The sequence below is a fragment of the Siphateles boraxobius genome, unplaced genomic scaffold, assembly GCF_051911475.1.
Source record: "Siphateles boraxobius isolate OS27281-9 unplaced genomic scaffold, OSU_SipBor_1 51, whole genome shotgun sequence".
Classification (NCBI taxonomy): domain Eukaryota; kingdom Metazoa; phylum Chordata; class Actinopteri; order Cypriniformes; family Leuciscidae; genus Siphateles; species Siphateles boraxobius.
The window spans coordinates 1,130,746-1,151,692 of NW_027509153.1; the positions used below are offsets into that span (position 1 = coordinate 1,130,746).

General features: G+C 39.3%; 1 non-coding gene across 1 annotated transcript; it reads right to left on the reverse strand.

The window, feature by feature from the left end:
- Positions 1-13,603: 13,603 nt before the first annotated feature.
- trnam-cau (transfer RNA methionine (anticodon CAU)) lies at positions 13,604-13,677 on the reverse strand. Its single transcript has one exon. It is a non-coding gene; the product is annotated as a tRNA-Met (tRNA).
- Between the last annotated feature and the right edge of the window lie 7,270 nt (positions 13,678-20,947).

Below are 20,947 nucleotides of genomic sequence, written 5' to 3' on the forward strand. Positions count from 1 at the left end.
TTGGGCTTTTATTCTTTATTTTTTTTATTCTATGCTACAAAACAAATAAACCCTCTAAATTCAAATGGTTAAAGTGAATTGTATTGTTTTTATGGCCAAAACGCAACGCATTTGTTTATTAATCAGCATTTATTCAGTTACACATTTTATACACACACACACACACACACACACACACACACACACACACACACACACACACACACACAGACACACACACACGGTTTATGAGGTCAACGTGACTTTTTAGTGGTTTACGGGGACACACCTTTCACAACATCCAATCGCCATGAAAGTCATGTCAAAAATTTTCATTTGATCTACAAAAAACAAACCATGCTTCAAAATAGCAATTTCACTTTTACAACAAACAAATAATAATTATGTGACATTTCACAGGCTTATGGGGTCCGGGCAAAATAGTGGTTTATGAGGTGTCTCTACACAGTGGCACAAAAAGTGGGTATGCGCGTTCACGAGTCCGCAGTGACGCTGATGACGTGTATCTGGTGTATACACGTCACGTCATGTGACGCTCGTGTATCCGTGTATTCGGGTTCAAATAAATATGGCTGGGCAAAAAAATGCAAGTCTTCGTCTGTGTGGAAATCCTTAGACATGTTTGTGAAGATTGTTTTGTTTCCAGCGTGCGTCTCCCTCAGACTGTAAACGAAGCTCGGGCGCACCAGACACACGTCAGCAGCGTCACTGAACGCGGATCCACAACAGAACCGGAAGACAATACAATGCTGAATAAAGTCCTATTTTTTGTTATTTTTGGACCAAAATGTATTTCCGATGCTTCAAAACATTCTAACTAACCCACTGATGTCACATGGACTACTTTGATGATGTCTTTATTTCCTTTCTGGACAAGGACAGTATACCGTTCACACATTTTCAATGGAGGGACAGAAAGCTCTCGGACTAAATCTAAAATATCTTCAACTGTGTTCTGAAGATGAACGGAGGTCTTACGGGCTTGGAGCAACATGAGACATTTATGACATCATTTTCATTTTTGGGTGAACTAACCCTTTAAGAACAAAGGCAAGTTCATGAAGTAAGCAGCCACCAGTTAACCACACCCTTGCCTAAAGAAAGACGCCCCCCTCCGCTTTTACAGCATTTTTCAAATATTGCCAGTGGGTCAGGCTCTGACCAGGGGTTTAGTTACCCTTTAATTTAAGAACAAAGGCAAGAGCCTGTCTTTACGAATGGATCACTGAATCATTGACTCGAATGATTCATTCAAAATGCTGAATCATTCAGTTAAGAAACACCACTGTGTGTTGCTCAGAGATGCGTAACTGTTCTGCAGTGATCTTTTTTTAAACTAATTTAAAAAGTATTCTATTTAAAAGTGTAAGTCACTTATTGCAACTTTGTTTATTGAGTGAATAAAATCCATGTCAAATCTACAATCGTGCTGATATTCGAGAAACAACACTACTGGCGGTCTCATGTTGCTTAACTAGGCTACATCATAAACTATAAATGTAAAAGCTAAATGTTTACAGCAGTGTTTGTTCTATATGTTTCTTTGTCAGTACTAATTTGTTCTGATTTCTCCATGAGATTCTCTCACCTCAACTGGTGTGGCTGTTACTGTCAATACATTATTCATGATCAACTGAGGCAGTTCAGGTGTTTGTATTTCTGTATTTGTTTTTCTTTTTTAAATTGCTGATTGGTTTTTTTTCTTGGTGTTTAACAAAACCTTAAAAAAATCAACAGCATCAGTAGGAGAGTAAAAACGTTCAAAGAAAAATTCATTTTTTGAAATGGGTAAAAAAAACAACATTATCACTCAGTGAGTTTTTTGTTTTTTAAAATATTGTAAAAACAACAATAATATTACATTCTAGTGCTGTCAAACGATTAATCGCATCCAAAATAAAAGTTTTTGTTTACATAATATATGAGTGTGTACTGCGTATATTTATGTATACATAAATACAAACACATGCATGTATACATTTAAGAAGAATATGCTGTTTATACATTTAATATAAAATTTTTAAATATATATTAATACTGTATCTGTATTTATATGTACATAAAGTACGTAAACAAAAACATATTTTGGATGTGATTAATGGCGACAGTAAAGGATAGCAGATGCAGGCAGATGGATGTTGTCAGATGTTGCTGACCCAGAGCACAACCAGGACAATAGCCCACGGCGGATTGAATGGAGGGAGGAGCCATGATGGTGGTTTAAGGGGCATCATCCTGGTGACGATCGACGAACAGGCAGCCGCTGGAAGAGACTCCTTCACAAACGTAGAGCCGAGGAAGCGATGAACTGCCGATGACCCTGGCGACCCACCGACGGAGCCGCAGCGACGACCCCCGAGAAGGAAGCGAGGATCCTGAGGGCTGAGGACGAGCCGATGTGACTGAGGGCGGAGGGACAGCTGGGGGAAGGCGGAGCTAGCCGGAGCCGAAGAGATGGAGGGTCGGAGGGCAGTGGACAACCCGCAAGTCCGCAGCAGAGGCGTGGCGAGGTCTGACCCAGGCGAGGTTGAGCGGCCGAAGGTCAACGCTACAGTCGAGGGATGAAGGAGTGCAGGAGCCAGGGCGACGGGTCGAGGTGAGTCTGAGCACTCCAAGGCTGGAGGCGGAGCCACGGGCTCAGACCACTCAGGAGGGATTGGCTCCTTGCAGGTCCAAGCTGGAACCATGCCACTGAGTTACCAATGGAAGACGATGACGACTGGGTGGTAGCAGTGGCTGATGACTGAGGATAGGCACAGAGAGATGAACAGAATCCAATTAAAAACAAAGTGCTACCAATAGCAGTCAGGAGAGTTACTCATGGTTTATGAGGACATGATTTGGTTTGTGACGACTGATGACTATTGTATGTGACTCAGCGGTAGACTATTGTTTTACAACACTTGTGTGTTTTACTCATGGTACTGTTAACACACACGAGTGTTTTTAAAACTTTTTTAGAGTCATTTCGTTCTTTGAATGAACAGAATGACTCGAAAAAAGATTTGTTCATTTTGATGATCGAGTTCGAACAGGAGAGTCACGAACGTGCATCACAGAACAGAGCAAGGCGAGCATTTGAGCTTATAAAACTTAAACGTTTTTTATTTATTTTTGAAGTGACCGATTGTTTCGCTAGATAAGACCCTCATGCATCGTCTGGTGTCGTTTAAAGCCATTCGAAGCTGCACTGAAACTGTCATGTGGACCTTGAACCGTTTGGTACCCAGTGAAGTCTATTATATGGAGAAAAATCCTGGAATGTTTTCATCAAAAACCTTCATTTCTTTTCGACTGAAGAAAGAAAGACATGGACATCTTGGATGACATGGGGGTGAGTAAATTATCAGCAAAAGTTTTTTAAAAATTGAACTACTCCTCTAATTTAGAAATTGTTTGAGATCAGAAAAAGATCAGAGATCGGTGTTTTACAAGTAAAGCCCTGTTTTAAGATCATTTCTGATGAAATCGAACGGTTGAGATTAAAATTTGGACACATGCTGCTGTCCTGAGAATTTTAGGTTTCTAGGTTTCTGTTCGCTGCAAAAGATGCTTAGTGTTCACACAAACACCTGTCAAAACACAGCGATAGGGACATTGATCTATTTTTTTCTTTCTGACAATGAGCATTGTTAATTAGTGGCGTTTTAGCACAGGCAATATCGCGTTCTGTCAATAGATGCCAGCAGGGCCGTGCAGAGACCTCTGGAGGGGCAGGTGCTCAAAGTATAAAAGGGGGCACATGCGGAACAAGGCTTTAAATAGGGCTGTGCTCAAAATATCAATACAGTAATATATCAATACGGATGATTCTGTACCGATACAGTAGCAAATGCATTGATGCATTTTTGAAAAAGAAACAGAACAGAAAAGACAAATTTTACGTTTAAAAGTTAAAAAAAATAATTAATGTGCAGTGTGCACCTATTAATAACTCTGGGATTAGAAACTGAAGTATCTTAATTTGACCCAACCTGATGGCTTTTTCTTCTCTGTTATACAGAATAATAAAGAACAGCTGTTATAGTAAACTGTGTAGGACAAAATCAACGGGGCCCATGTTTCGTACAGTATAGTTTTATTTAATGCCATATCAGCATCTATGGCTATTTTCATGGCATAAACTGATTTACACAAATACAAGAGTTACATTTATACAATGAAAATAAAAACAAAGCAAACAGAAACAGCAAATAATACTTTACAAGATGTTTTACATTAATGTGATACCTGTTCTGGTACATTCTTACTAAAGTCAAAGTGAGTTTGCTGCCTTTGCTGTTGTTGTTGATGATGTTGTTACTGCTGGAGCTGATCTGAGACTGTAGACATTAAAACAAACATATAGAGATATATTAGCTGATTAAATCATTTTTATGTGACTATGACAAGATGTAAAGACAGCTGACAGTGTTTGGCACCTTCACTAGCTCACTGACCTGCTGTAAAGCTGCAGATCCTGCCCAGGCTGCTATAATATAATAATATAATAATAATAGTAGCCTAATAGTATTAGGGGAGATGTTCACAGAGGCTTCTGCACACAAAACATAAGATATTGGTAAGCCTAACGGTATGTGATAATAAGCCTAAACTCTTACCAGATTTGTGATCATTTTTATGGCACTATTTTTTTAAATAAATACTGTAATAATAATAATAGTTTAAAGTAAAAATAATAGTTTTTAGTGAAATAACATAAAAAGACCAGACCCCTCGACGCCCGTGAAACTTTTCTCCCTCAAACAGCAAGCTAACGTTACTTCTACAGCCTACACACAGCAATACAAACAACATCTCTGCATGCTCTCTTCACGTCGTTCTTGTAAAATAATAATAATAAGTAAACAAACATCAAAATCACTTCGCTGAGAATAAAACACCACTTACCAGCAGCCGCAGAGTTGAAGATATCCTCTGGTAGTGCGCGTAGTCGCGCGAAATTAAAAAATGCGCGTGCAGCGTGAGGAATCGTCCCGGATGCGATATTTTTTTTCACAGGATTGTAGGGGAAGACTCATGAATATTCATTAGGGAACTCATGTCTGATTGGTCTGATGACCTAGCCCCTAACCCCGCCCCTAAACCTACCCGTCACTGGGGTTAAGACCAATCAGGCATGAGTTCCCTAATGAATATTCATGAGTCTTCCCCTACCATCCTGTGAAAAAAAATATCGCGTCCCGGATGAGTTCGTCAGGTGAAAGGTCATCATGTGGGTCCTTTTATTTACGGCTAAATTATTATTCATTAATTTTACTAATAGTTAGATTGGGAAGGCATCCACAAAAGGGCCTTTAATTACAAAAAAAGGAGAGGAAATTTTGCCTTGACAAAAGGGCACTTTGGGCACCAAGGGGCAAAAGGGCAGGAGCTCAAGCAACAAAAGCCCCCCCCCCCCCCCCTGCACGTGCCTGGATGCCAGCAAAAGTGCCATTGTGCCTGTGCAGTGTGTGCATCTCTACAGCTCTGATTAGGACCACTAACACCATGTAAGTAAATAATGTCTTCAGTTGTTGTCCCTTCTTGCTATTCTACATGATGGCAAGATTTTGAAAAGACTTTAGCTTGTTTCCTAATGTTATCCGGGCTAGCATCAGGCTAACCTAGGCTAGCTCTAGCTACTCACCAGGAAACCTGGCCAAGCCTCCACTAATTTTCCTCACACCAAGCATTAATAACTCTTTGAGGGCCATGATTTCTGACAATTTCCTCCCCTCTCTCACGCCTGACTGGTTCAAAATTGTAGGGCTGTGGTCCATCAAGAATTTGATGGTTTCCCTCCTCTTCAGTCTCCCAGTCGTTCTCCATAGTCAAACCGCAAACAGAAGGAATCTAGCCGAGTACGGGTTGCTACTCCCTGTTATGACGTCATCACCCAGTTACGGTAAAAAACATGCTACCTTTGAAGAAACCCCAATAAATGTTATTTTAACGTATTTTAAGACAGAAATTATTAAAATATATATATATATATATTGAGCACTTAAATTAACACATTAATTGATTGTGGTGGTTAACCTGCAATTTACACTTTAACACAGCCTCTAAATATTTTCACGTTTTGATCTATGACATAAAACACACCAGTTATAACCTGCTCGTGGTTTTTTAAACTTTGTGTCTGCTTGTGGTTTTTTAAACTTTATATAGGCTTCAAAATGTATTAATTTTGGATTAACTTGTGAAGATTATCTTGATAGACAAAACGTGTAAGGGTCACAACTCTTTGTTGAACACAGATCTTATTTTTTGCGATTTTCCAAAAGTCTATGGGGAAGATGCATAGCTTTTCGATCGAGGGAACCCATGCGCCGCTAACTTCTGAGTTGTCCTACAAAGTGACGTCATAACTTCGGCACTCTATCCACCTTTTTCCTGGTTAGCGAATTTACCCATGATTCATAGCGAGTTTGAACCGGAAGCCGGTTGTCCTTTTCCGGTTCGAAGTTTTAAGAAGATAAAGCGCCGCTCGCTCAGAACGCAGCAGTGATGTGCTGGTTAGAAAATATGTGAAAAAAGTAGGGCTGCCCCTGCCCGTGCACGACTGAAGTTGGGTTGGAAGTTATGTATACTATATGGGAGAGAATGCTAAACCATAATGCGCGTTTTCGTAATATATTGCCTGATCTGCATCTCAATGCACGCATAAGCTTGCCACCAAAAAAAACGGTACAAGTAATATGCATTAAACATTTGAATTGTTTATTAATAAACTAGTGTTTTCTGTCACTGTAAAGATAAATTTGATGATGCTGACGCCATGTTCGCAGTAGTGAACGCGCCTATAGAGAGAAATTCACACTGCTACATAAGCAGAGAGCAGACCATTTCTGCTCGTTTTTAATTATTTTGTTTAAAAGTACACATTTCAAGCTTTCTATAGATATACTTCTCGTGTATGTGAGGCAAGTAACTTATACGCTGAGTTTCGTTGATTAATAAGACGCGCTCCAGTTCACGCGCCCGCGCCTCCGTGTCCTTTCCTATATCTAATATTTACTCCTTATTTATTATTGCAGGCAAATTGTTGATAAAACATTGATTAAAAAGAAGATACAATTTATACTAAACGAAATTCACTTTAAAGAAAGGCTTTCTACAAAACAAAACTTAATAAATGGTCAAAATCATGTCTGAGCCATTCCAAATGTTTTCTGATATATTGGGCATCTTATGATCATATCTGACTCATCTCATGAGGTTCCCTTTTCATATAATCAACATAGACAAAAACAAACAAAAAAAAACATTATATTGTGAAACTTAAATATAAAACGTATGTTTAGTTGTTGTTGGTTTTTTTTTACTTATATTTAAGCGTCACACTGCTCCGCTTTGCTCACGTGCTCTGGTGTGTATCATGCATGTGTGCGTGATGTGATGGAGGGGTGCGATTTTCGAATAATAATTGAATAATACCCAGCGATCTTCGATTATTATTTTTGCTTAAAATGCCCATCCCTACTGGTAACGTATTAGGCGTTTGTAAACAAAATGGTGCGGAGGGACAAACCTTTTTCGTTGGATGCTTCAGTTTTAGCGCAGCTAACCAAAAACGTCTACTCTCTGGAATTGAATGTAGCTGATACGAACCGGACATGGGCATTCTCTCCTTTTTATTCTCTCCTTATGCTCAAAGCACCCAAAAGTTTTTTTTATCTTCTTTGAATTGTTAAAACAACCAACAACAGCACATGTAGAGCCCGAACTCATTCTCTCACTGCTAGGGAGTACGAACCGGAAGTTGGCAACCGGAGTTGTCGTCATGGCGGCGCGCATTGTTTAGAGCAGAAAAAGGTGGATATGATGATTTGCTGCTCAGAAATTCTGATTATTATCAATGATAAAAATAGTTCTGCTGCTTCATATTTTTGTGGTTGCTGAAAAAACTACTTTGCATCACAGGGATTGATTACATTTTAAAACATAATTCAAACAGGAAACAGTTAAAGTATAAAAGTATTTCACAACATTTACTCTTTTTTATCAAATAAATGCTGACTTGGTGAGCATTAGATAGCCTACTTTCAAATTCATTAAATTATCTTAAATACTACAAACTTTTGACAGCTGTGTGTTTACACAAATAGGTTTAAAACAAGTTTAGCTCAGTCAACAGCATTAATATCACAATGTCACATAGTTAATTAAAAATAACTTTGAAACGTCATATTCTAGCTACACAGACAAAACAAGCTAAAAGCTTTATGAATTAGTTTTATTTATCAAATCAAGACCTCCTGCTGATTATTTTAGTTGCATGAAAAACAAATTTCAGTTTGGAAATAAATTACATAAAGGCTACGTTAGCACGAGTTATGCGCTTATACAAAACCTCTGAATCTCTGATCACTGGATCTAGACACTGAAAGGAATCTTGCATCTTTTTTTGACTATGATGAGATCATTTACAAGAGAGCAGAACGTACCTTACAGTCTATGGTGCATACACTTGAGAGAAAAAACTTGACTGTTACTAACCGCAACATGAAGTGTGATTAGTTATAAAACTAATCGCAACAAAAATGCCTAAAAATACATCTAACTACAACGTGAGCAGATCTAAATAAACCTTTTGATGGCCTTAAAGCCAGGACATTCTCACTGCAGACTTTTAATACTTGAGCGGGACTGTTGCCTAACGTTAGCTGCAGAAGTAACTTAAATTAAAGGCAACCTTTTTTAACGTTAGCCCTTGCCTTCAAAAGCAGAATTCTTACGTGTTTAACTTAGACACTCATCTTATGTCGGATACCCTAAAAATTCAGAATTATGCCATTAAAAGTTCTTATTATAAATTGTGTTATCATCGGCTGCTGTGGAAAGTTTTATGTTACATTACCTCAGGTGAATGCGCCTATACAGCCACAAAAAGCATCATTAAAGCATAAAATCTATAAAAATGGGAATGTCACTTGATTAATGACATGCAAAAACAAAAGTACACCTTACTGTCAAAAGAAATGACCTCAATTTTAAGCCCCACAAACATAATAGGCATAATTTACTGTTACGCGCCTAAAAACAAAAAGACAACTTAACGGCTAAATTTGTTTAAAGGTCATTTCAGTTGCCAAAACAAAGTTCCCTATGGTTTAAAACACAGATAATACAGACATGTTTAGAAAATATTCATTTTACCTCCTTACTTTATCCACGACCTCGTCGTATATCCAGAAACGATTATGAAGTCGTCGCTCGCTTCGCCCGTTCGCCGGCGCCACCGCTCTACGTTTGGTTTGAAAGAAACTGTATCCTTGCGCCTGGGGGGGAATTCTTGTAGTTTGAATATTTCAAATCTTTATAGCTGTATTTTAAATTTCCGATTATTTTTGGGAAATATTATATGACATATGATATAATGATATGTGAAAAAAAAATCGTAATTAAAAACATTCAAAGCAGGACTACTTTGTCAAGCGTAATGTGTCGTCAGTCAGTGACTAGGTCATGTTGAACCCGTACGTCTCATATGGGACCCACTTCATTTCTGACATTTCTTAATTTCTCTCATTCCCAGCTTTGCAAATTGGAAATAAAATACATGTTTGATAAATTCATAGGCAGGTGAACGTTGTAATAATGATAATTCAAACAAAACGAAATGTCACAATAGAAAATAATGCATTTATATTTAAAAAAGTTGTTATACTGATCCGATGCTATCTATGATATTAGTTATTTGTATAAAAGTGACTACCAACCAAATGTTATCATTTCAAAATTTTAAACGTATAAATAAATATATATATATATATATATATATATATATATATATATATATATATATTTTAAGCATGAAATTATTTTGCCCACATAGGTCCTATGAAGGTCCCATATTATCATCCAACATGGGCATACCTATATGTGACCCACATTGTGAAACCCACATGGGACCCACATCAATTGCCCATGTTCAGCCCATGCCCACAAGGAACCCATGCTGCCTGGATATAACCCACATGGGGCCCACATATCAATGTTGGCTGGGTACCCAGTCATATTGTGAGTAAAACCCCAATAATTGATGTTTGAAGCTCGTCTGATGAAGATTGCTGTGACCATTTTGCACCGAATTCATAACAAATAGAAACTAAGAACTAATTGCCAGTGTACTAGCCATAGCTCTTGGTTTTCCTTTATAGTGATGTGATTTATTCAGGATGTAGTGCGTAATGATTGGAGTGGGTATTTGTGTGCGCAATTGAGTGGCAATAGGCTAACGTTAGCTTTTATTTGCATTGGACTAGAGATACTGGTAGTTGTTTCTTCTTTTCCTTCCGGTAAACTACTGTCTGGATCTGTGGAGATCGACGTGCGGTGGGACCAACCCAGGACATTTATTCATTGACCATAAGGACATCATACCAGACTGTGCTAAGGACTGCAGCTTTTTTTGACAATGTGTTTTAATAATTAGATCATCTTGATTTTATGGTAATAAATGATTTTGTAATTCAATCTACTACTGTTTGAGTGTCAATAGTGTCCAGCCCTCAGTGAGAATTATTTAATTGGGTGAATTTGGGTCCTGGGTTTCAGTAAATAACCTAGGTGGCGTAGTCGGCTACTTTTTAACTGGGTTCAATACCAATAGTATTGCTCCTTTTCGTAGGAAGAGGTGTTATAAGAGAACAACCCTTTCATCTCCATTGAACAATGGACAATCATCTCCATTTGCTGTGCCGTATCGCGCCACATATCTATCAATGCAAACAAATATCATTTGGGAATTACCCGTCTTTCGAATATCTGGATATTGTGTTAAAAGGTGCTCCACGCATTTTACTTATCATTGTTTACAGGCCTCCAAAATACTCTCCAGCCTTTGCTGAGGACTTTACAGAACTGTTATCAACAATTGCCTCAGAGTTTGACTGTTTTGCCATTGCTGGAGATTTTAACATTCACATAAATAACACAGAAACCAATATGGCAAAAGAAATCAAAACTGTTTTAAAAACTTGATCTGACTCAGCATGTACATGGACCCACACATAATCGTGGACACACTCTAGATTTACTTATCAGTAAGGGTCTAAACATTTCATCGATTGTTATTAAGGACGTAGCACTGTCTGATTATTTTTGTATTCTCTTTGATATATTGATCTCTCCTGCCATTGAAGCTAGATCTTTGTCTGTCAAGAAGAGATGCTTAAATGAGAACACTAGTGTACTATTCATGAAGGGTATATCTTTAACACCAAGCATATCTGCTGACTGTTGATTTTCTCCTTGATTCTTTTAACTCAAAAATTAAGAGTGTAATTAATGATATTGCTCCTGTGAAAGTCAGGAAGAAGAATGGCACACAAAAAGCACCTTGGAGAAACTCAAAAGCAGTGAAAAATATGCAGAGTGCATGTGGCGGAAGACAAAACTTGTAGTCCATTATAACATCTACAAAGACAGCATCCATGCTTTCAATAAGAAACTAGGCAAAGCTAGACAGACTTTCTTCTGGAATATTATAAACAGCAATATAAACAACACGCGCACTCTTTTTGCTACTGTAGAGAGACTGACAAACCCCCCAAGCCAGATTCCCAGTGAAATGCTCTCAGAGAGCAAGTGCAGTGAGTTTACTTCTTTCTTCTCTGAGAAAATCAATAATATCAGAAAGGTGATCAGATCATCCTTGAGTTGCGCTGGGGTCAGACAGATCAGACCGCAACCTGAGAAAGTAGTCACTATGTCTGATTTCGAAGAAATTGATGGCAAAATTTTGGAAGAAACCGCACAGCACCTTAAAACATCAACCTGCACCCTATCGAAATGATATTCGCTTAAATACTGATACAGGCAAATTATCAGTGCTGGTACTACTCGACCTCAGTGCTGCATTTGACACTGTCGATCACAACATACTTCTTGACAGGCTGGAAAACTGGGTCGGGCTTTCTGGGATAGTCCAAAAATGGTTCAGGTCATACTTGGTAGGGAGAGGTTATTATGTGAGTATAGGAGACCATAAGTCTGAGTGGACATCCATGACATGCGGAGTCCCTCAAGGCTCAATTCTTGCGCCACTCCTATTCAACCTGTACATGCTCCCAATGAGCCAAATAATGAGAAAGAACCAAATCGCTTACCACAGCTATGCAGACGACACACAGCTCTACTTATCCCTATCGCCTAACGATTACAGCCCCATTAACTCCCTCTGCCAATGCATTGATGAAGTAAACAATTGGATGTGCCAAAACTTTCTTCAGTTAAACAAAGACAAAACTGAAGTCATTGCATTTGGAAACAAAGATGAAGTTCTCAAGGTGAACGCATACCTTCAGTCTAGGGGTCAAACAACGAAAAATCAAGTCAGGAATCTGGGTGTGTCTCTGGAGTCAGACCTTAGTTTCAGTAGTCATGTCAAAGCAATAACTAAATCAGCATACTATCACCTGAAAAATAATGCAAGAATTAGATGCTTTGTTTCTGTTACAGGCCCCACGCGGAAGGCTCAGTATACAGATAAGACAGTTCTGCAAAATTACAGGAAAAATTTATGAGACAGGAGCCACAGTGTCACGTCGCACTAAATCCTCAGCAGATGTGAGGGCGCAGGCGCACACAGCTCCTATATGAGAGTCCTCCTTTCACTTTTCATAATACGAGTCCCGTCTTCTCACTACAACAACAAACTATATTTCTACACCGATCCTGTACTGATTCACTTTCAAGTTCCACAATTCTTTTTAGTTCACATAAATAACAATCCAATTTTGCTTAATGAATTAACACTTTACCGAAAATGTGCACATACTTTGGGGTGTCACATTTCCAGTCAAGACTTAGAGAAACTTGTGCATGCTTTCATCACCAGCAGGGTGGATTATTGTAATGGACTTCTCACTGGCCTTCCCAAAAACACCATAAGACAGTTGCAGCTCATACAGAATGCTGAGCAGAACCAGAACATATGAACACATCACACCAGTCCTTAAGTCTTTAGAGTCAAGCTAGAGTCTTTAACCCTCTGGCAAGTTTATCCAGAAATGCAGCAATGTTGGCAAAGCACTGCAATTCAGTTCATGCTAGAATTAACCAAACATTAAAGTAACACTGACCTGCAGTACATGACCTTTAAAGTAACACTTTAGTGCAATGTATGGGATTCTATGGCACTTGGAATTTCAAGTCATGACATTTCAGAAAAAATGGACATGTTGATTGACTCGGATTCAACTGAATTTCACGCAATAACATGTTGTGATGTTTACCGGAAGAAGATGCAGTAGAATTTCATGGCAAGGATTCTTGGAAATTTCTTGGAATTAAATGTCATGGGTTTGGGGGCATGGGGTGGAGTGTCATGACACAAGTTTCAAGGAAAGTCATGTAAAACATTACATTAGCATTAACAAGACATGCCATTAGAATGAAAGAATGATATAAGCCTTAACAAAACATTGTAACAACACTGACACATATGACATGAATATGAGAGTAATACTATTACTGCATTTGTTCAACATTAGTCTTAAAAAAACACTGGATTTCAATTACATTGCATATGAAGAAATGGACAAAGGCATAAAAGGGAATACAGAAAGCAGCTCATTAATTTACACGGTCCGTGTATCAAAAAGCACCATTCTGCCCCATGTGAGGCTCGAACTCACGACCTTCAGATTATGAGACTGACGCGCTGCCTAACTGCGCCAACGAGGCATGTGCTCTGACTCGGGTGAGCGGTGAAGCCCTACCTTCTAGATCATCTGCCATTCGGTGTAGGTCCAAAAATGCTGCTCAACACCGGCCGTCATGTCAGGATGGCCGAGCGGTCTAAGGCGCTGCGTCAAAGCTGGGGAACAATAGTCCAACAAAGGTGGGGAAGAAGGGAAGAAAAGGGGAAGGAAGAAAAAGAGAGGGGGAAGAAGAGAAAGAAAAAACGAAGAAAAGAAAGGCTGAAATTTGATGTTCAAAGATATGCCTTCATTAGCATAGATCTTATGATACATTTTCCGGTTTCTTCGTGTGTGAAAATCACGCATTTATATCACACTGTTTTCTATTGCAGGTGTGCACCAAGACCGGGGTTCGAATCCAGCTAAAGACAACTTTTTGTAATATTTATTATTTGAATAAATAATCATTATTTTTGAATGCATACTGTTCCCGTTTTAATAAAATATACATATTTAATTTGTTTGTTGTGTTTTTTGATATTCTATCATGAAAAATAATGTTATTTGCATTATTATGCAATGAACAAAGATGCAAATCATTAATTAGTAACTTATATGCTGTAAAATGTTTCACAAGAATAACAAAATGTACAAATTATATTTTTTATATACAAATGTTATATTGTTGCAGTGTACTGATAAAATATTGTTATAATAAAGTAAAAGTAAATAAGCTAAATTTTTTAATGCATACTGTTCCAGTGTTTATAAAATATACATATGTAATTTGTTTGTTGTTTTTTGATATTCTTTCATTAAAAAAAAAATGTTATTTGCATTATTATGCAACGAACAAAGATGCAACCCATTAAATAGTAACTAATATGAAGAATGTCTGTCACAAGAATAACAAAATGGACAAATTATCTTTTTAAATACAAAATGTTATATTGGTGCAGTGTACTGATGAAATATTGTGTTATATGAAAGTAAAAGTAAATAAGCAAATTCTTTTTGAATGCATACTGTTCCAGTGTTAATAAAATATACATATGTAATTTGTTTGTTGTGTTTCTTTGATATTCTTTCATAAAAATATATAATTGCCAATGGAACAGTGTTATTATTTAGTAGTTGTTGTATTATTATTGATCTGATTAAGTATTTTTTTAGGTTACATTCAAACAAGACACTTGCAAATCTGTTATTTGTAATGAACAAAGATGCAACCCATTAAATAGTAACTAATATGCTGAAAATGTCAATCACAAGAATAACAAAATGTATAAATTATATTTTTTATATACAAATGTTATATTGTTGCATTGTTCTGATGAACTAGTGTTATATGAAAGTCAAAATCAAAAAGAAATCACTTGCCAATTTGTTTTTATTTTCCAATCATGCCAACAGAACAGTAATGAATATTAAAATGTTAAATACTGGTAACATGTTTTAAAAATAAATAAATAAAATGAAGAGTTAAATAGGTTTTCAAAAACAAGAAATAAAAAGTTAAAATGTTAAATAACGTTAAAAAAAAACAATTAAATAATATTCAACAAGTATTAACTATTTAAACAACTGTTTACACTATATACATGATGCTATATACATGAAAATATATACATTATTTGGAAATGGTTCTCCGCATTTCCTCTAACCACACCTCTTTTGAAACAGTCTCAGTCTGTGGGCAGTACACCCTGCCCCTGTACTGGCTATGTCCTGTAGCACTTGTTTTAAATTGCCCACATTTTTTGCAAGTGTTGGCCTCTACGGTTCTCCTGTAGGGTCTCTTGGGCATGGCGTCTGGATTGGCAGCTGGTGAAGCGGGTAAGCGGGTGCCCTGTACAGCTGTTGGCTGTAACAGTGGCTGTACCATTTGCATCCCCTGGGCCATTGGGATGCCCTGGATCATTTGCACTCCCTGGAACATTGGCACACCCTGGAACATTGGCACAGCCTGGAACATGGGCACACCCTGGAAACCTGGTGCTGATGGTATAAGTATATTTGGTACCATCTGCAGTGATGCTCCAGATGCTGATGGTGTCAGCAACGTCTGACTCTGCGCTGGTGCCTTGGGTCTGATAGGGGGTCGCCCAACAGAAGTCTGCCTCTGCTTTGCCTGACCAGCTGTACTCTCTGGTAGCTTGTACTGGTGCTGCTCCCCTGGTTGTTCTGGCTCAGTCCGTAGACGTTTGGCTACCTGGAGAGGCTCATGAGCTTCAGGGAGGGGCTGAGGCAACTGAATGCCCTGAAGCAGCACAGACAGCTCCTGATTTTTCTGTCTTTTGTTATACCACTGAAGCAGGGTGTTCTGGTTAACCTCCACCAGCTGCATGGATGTTCCTCCCATCACCAAGCTGTTGCCCAGTAAAAGCTGCCTTATCCTGCGATAGTCTTGCAGGATCATAGACCATCTTCACAGGGCTCCCTTGCCTTTTCTTTTGGGGCTTGGGTGGACAGTGCAAAGTCTGATGAAGATGGTCTCCACCAGACGGCAACAGTCAGGCCACTGAGCAGGTGCGCTGCTTGCACCCAGCACACATCTGGTGGTGCTCTCTACACCAGGGTGAGTGGGCTTCTTCGGGACCTTGAAGCGTCCACTCAGCAGTCTCTTTCGGCATCGACTGTCATACACCACCCGTTCCTTGTCCCGGTCATCCAGGTTCTGCCAAAGAGCAATTATGGTGTTGGCTTCCTGGTTGGTCAGGCTGAGGGCTGTGTGGTCCCGGAGATCCACCAGATATTCTGCCAGCTGGTCCACATGTTGATAACCCGGGATATTTTGGTAGTCAACAGCCTATTAAAAAACACAAACATGCAATACAATTATTATATCACATCTGTCTAATGCATAATTCCATAACTGATTGTGTTATTTTCCTGTTTATCACCGTAAAGCACTGTATAGTACAAAGCAGAGAGAGCGCCATTCTTGACATTTTACAAAGCACCAAATAAATAAAGATGACTTGACTTGATGTGTATTTGCAGCTTACAAATGAATTTAGGCTGTACTTTTAAATGTAAAATATGTGGAAAGTCTGGATTTAAAGCACTGGATGTTAATTCATCATAATTATTCTAGTTAATTTGAAAGACATACAAAAGAGTATTATTTACCGTCTCTTCTTCATCAACATCCTGACCAGCATCCTCTGGCTCTGAGGGGAGAGTTGAAACAGATGTTTCAGAGGGAACAGGTGTGACAGCAGTCCCTGAGGGTCCAGGTGATGAAGGAGACTGTGTGAGGACAAGTTTGGGGTCAGGGATCAGTGAAGGGGATGTGGAGCCCAGTACAGGTGTGGCACTGCTGGTGACCAGGGTGGAAGAACCCAGTGTCAGTGTGGAAGAGGGTGGTGACAGAACAGCCTCCGGATCTGCTATTGTGTGATCCTCGCTGATGTCACAGAAGCCCTCATCTTCATCTCCCTCCTCCACACTGAGGTCCTCAATGAGCTCTGCTGTCTGCTCAGAGTCAGGATTCATGTCCTGCAGTGCCTGACCAGTCTGCTGGAACAGATACTGCACTCCAATGAGCTCACCTGAAATAAAAACAATAAACAAACGGAAATTAAATAGAATGTTGTGTATCATATTTGATACATTAGGCTTTTGTAGTAGCTCATATAGTGTGAGAATATAGAGCTCATCGTCAAGGAGAAAAAAAACAAAACAGTTTTATTTAGAGGCCCAACACATTTAATTATGTGGGCAAAACATGAAATGAAATGCAATACAATGATGATTGAGAGAAAAGTCTGATGATCATTTTGATATTTACATGTAACATGATTTTCTAATCAAGTGAACCCAAGCTGCTTCAGTCTAGTAACTAGTCATTAAATATTAGTAACAATATAAAAGTTATTCTTACAACTACTTTATAAAATCAGTAAAGGTTTCACAATGAAAAGAAACGTGAAGCACGAGCTGAAGGTGGACACTTTTACAATTATACTAAAAGACTATAATCAATCAGACGACAGAGGCCAGGTTTCCTAAAAATTTTTGATCATGTTGATCATTTAGAGTCCTTTAGAAACTTGCATATCAATTATGATACAATCGACTCTATAGGGTTAAATCTGACATATAGACGGAGGTTACACAGAAATTGCAAGTTGATAAAATAAAAAATATATAAAATAATTCTCACCGGTGTAACATGCAGGGGGACAAAACGTGGGGACCACTTTCCTGCCAAACAGCTTTTCATAATTGCCGTTTACACAGTGAACAAGTTCTCCTGTGTAGCTGCGCAAAGCTGATGGCTCCGATGACAGGGAAGCAGCCTCCCGGTCCTGGTTCCACCGGTGTAGACCCTCCAGCAGATAAATCTGAAAGTTCAGACTGTTTGCACTGGTCCCTGTAAATAGACACAACAGTGTTTAGGAGGTGTTAAAGGAACACACAAAAACACTTAATGCTCTTTCTTTACACATGCACAGTGTGTGTGACAAAGACAATACCTGGGATGAAACGGTTCAGGTGTAAATGAAAGGACTCGAGAGAAGTGGAGCCTCTGGCACATCTGTAGGTCTTCAGAAGCACGCCTCCCTTGTTTAGGCTCCCTGTCTCTGTATAGAGCACAACACCAGGGGGGTCTTGAATGCATTTCACATGCTTCTTCTGGACATTCCAGATGTGCTCCATCCTTTCTCGGTCCAGGAGAGGAACACCCAGGGAGTCTTTGCCCTTGCTGCTCAGGAGCTCTGTAAGCAGCCGCTCAAGGAGAAGGATGGTAGTCTCCTCTCCACAGGTCCTCCTCCGGCAATGGAGTGCCAGCTCATTCCTGGTAAGATGCTTGTTGACATCTTCATCTGTCAGCGCAGGCCAACCCTGGGATATCAACAGCTCTCTCTTTGCTTTGCGAAGCATAGAAACATCAGCCGCATCCCACTCAAAAATGCACGCTGACAGCCGTGACATGAAGATGGGATACAGCTGATGGGCATCAGTTGTACACCCCATGGCAATCCTGCGCATAAAATGCCAGATGTCCAACCGAATCATGAGATCAGGCCACCCTCTGAATCTGGTTTTCAGCTTGGTCTCACCAACATCAGTGCAGCAGCCACAGTCCACGTACAAAACAGCAGGTGGATCCACACTAGCCTGCTGGTACCTTTTCACCAGACCATCGACCATCATGTCCAGTCCTGCTCCTTCCTGTGCTGTCAGCACACTCATGAGCACCTGACCAAACTCATTGCCAACAGAGGTAAGCCAGAGTCCCGTTCCCCTTGCCGTCCCAGCCAGCTTCTTAGTGATCTGCAGTAGATGACAGGAAGCATGCAATGCAATGAAACATCACACCATCTAGAATATGATACTCATGCTCTGATAATGATATAACAGTAAACACCATAAATTAACAAAAATCCCCTGCTAACCTTTTTAGTAGAATCCATCTTCAAGACTGAACCATACGTAGATGTTATCCTTGCATGGATTTCATCCAGCCTTGTCAGGATGTCTTGGCTGTACACGGTGAGCAGCCACTTGCAGCTTGGGACCACTGTAGGCTCTGGGGGTTCCTGGAATTGTATTTGCAACACCCCGGGTCGTTTGAGGAAGTCCACACATTGGGTGGTGTACCGGGCCATACGCTGGAGCCACTCCTCACTGTGGTTCTCACGCAGCTGTTTGATGACCCGCGTGGGACTGTTGCCTAGGCCACGCTCACGCAGGAGCCGAATGACTCTCATATCACAGGCATACCTTAGGAAAAGCTAAATCCACACATTCATATATTTTACGTAATTGATTTGTAAAGTATTTGCAAACATATGTGATGATGGGCTATCAACTGGATGTGGAATTAAAGTGTACTTACTTCCGCGTGAGGATGACCCGAAATTCAGAGCGATGGCCCAGATCCAGCTGTTGCAGGACAGTCTGACTCCAGGACACATGCGAGGCTTTACACTTGGTACAGATGAGGGTTTCTGTGACCATGTTGTACATCCTATCGATGTCCAGAACCTGCCGTGCCCTTTTGTGCAGAATTGGGACAGAGAGCCTTGATCTTCCACAGCTTGTACGGCATCCACAGCAACAGAGCATGACAAAAAAATCTGTCTGGAGCTGGAGCCTGGTTGTAAATAAGTGCTGGCTGTGGTGGGTAATACCAGAGCTGTAGGTTGTCTCGAAGCTCTGGTTTTCCCTTGGGCCCCATTTTAAAAAGCCTGCTGGCAATCCACCTGTGATCCTCTGGTGGCAAAGTGTCCGACCACAAACGATGCAGTCGAACTGCAGATGCATCTTGCAGTAATGCCCCCGAAGGAGTAGTCTGTGAAGGAAAAAGACAAAACATATTTAGTCTAGCAGGTCATTTATTTAATTACCGCTTTATCTATCCAAGACTACCCTCATATAAAATAGAAAATATTGGATGTCAAATACGTACTTAAGGTTATAGAATAAAATGTATACATTTGTTCCAATAGTTTTCAGAATTGTGTCAGCTGCTAGCACTAATTTGTGTGACTCTACTGAGTTGTGACAGTTAATATGCAAATTCAATTATTTTGGACCAATAAAATTTGAAATTACTTACCGAGACAACATGCAATGAAATATAATATATGTTGCATATATAACAAGAGAAAGAAACAGTCATAACTGTCCAATAATTTTAACTAATCCTAGATGGAATTATACAATACTGTTTAAAGGTCTATGTTCAGTAAGATTCTTTTTGTTTTTGAAATATGATTAAAATACAGTCAAAAACAGTAATAGTGGGAAATAATATTGCAATTTAGGATCGCCGCTTATTTGAATCTGTTTTCAAAAGTATTTACAGTTTTTTTCAATCGCTAACAAGCGCTTACCCATACTTCAGATACTTTTTCCTAAACTCTTAACACAGACTCACACCAACAAAACACAATTGGCCAAATGGATAATTTTCTTCTCAATAACACATTTTGTTACAGATTTTTATGATTGTTTACACACTAAAATAAAAATTTCCACGCAATTTGCAAAATTCTACTCCAATGAGCAAAACCCCTCCACAGATTTGCACAACATTACACACAATGTCTGTTTTACCCTTTTAGCAAAACATTACCCACAGTGATTTGTAAAACTCTACACACATTTTCACACCTTAGACACAGATAAGGATTGTGAGGTTACTTCCTTGTCATTACAAAGCCCCGGATTGCCACTGACCACACTAATGAATGAATTGGATATGCACATCCATCAGGCGTGGAAGCACACATGTGCTAATTTGAAAACGCATCACTCAGGAGTGCTATAAAAGGCAGCAGGTGAGTTCACCTGTCTTC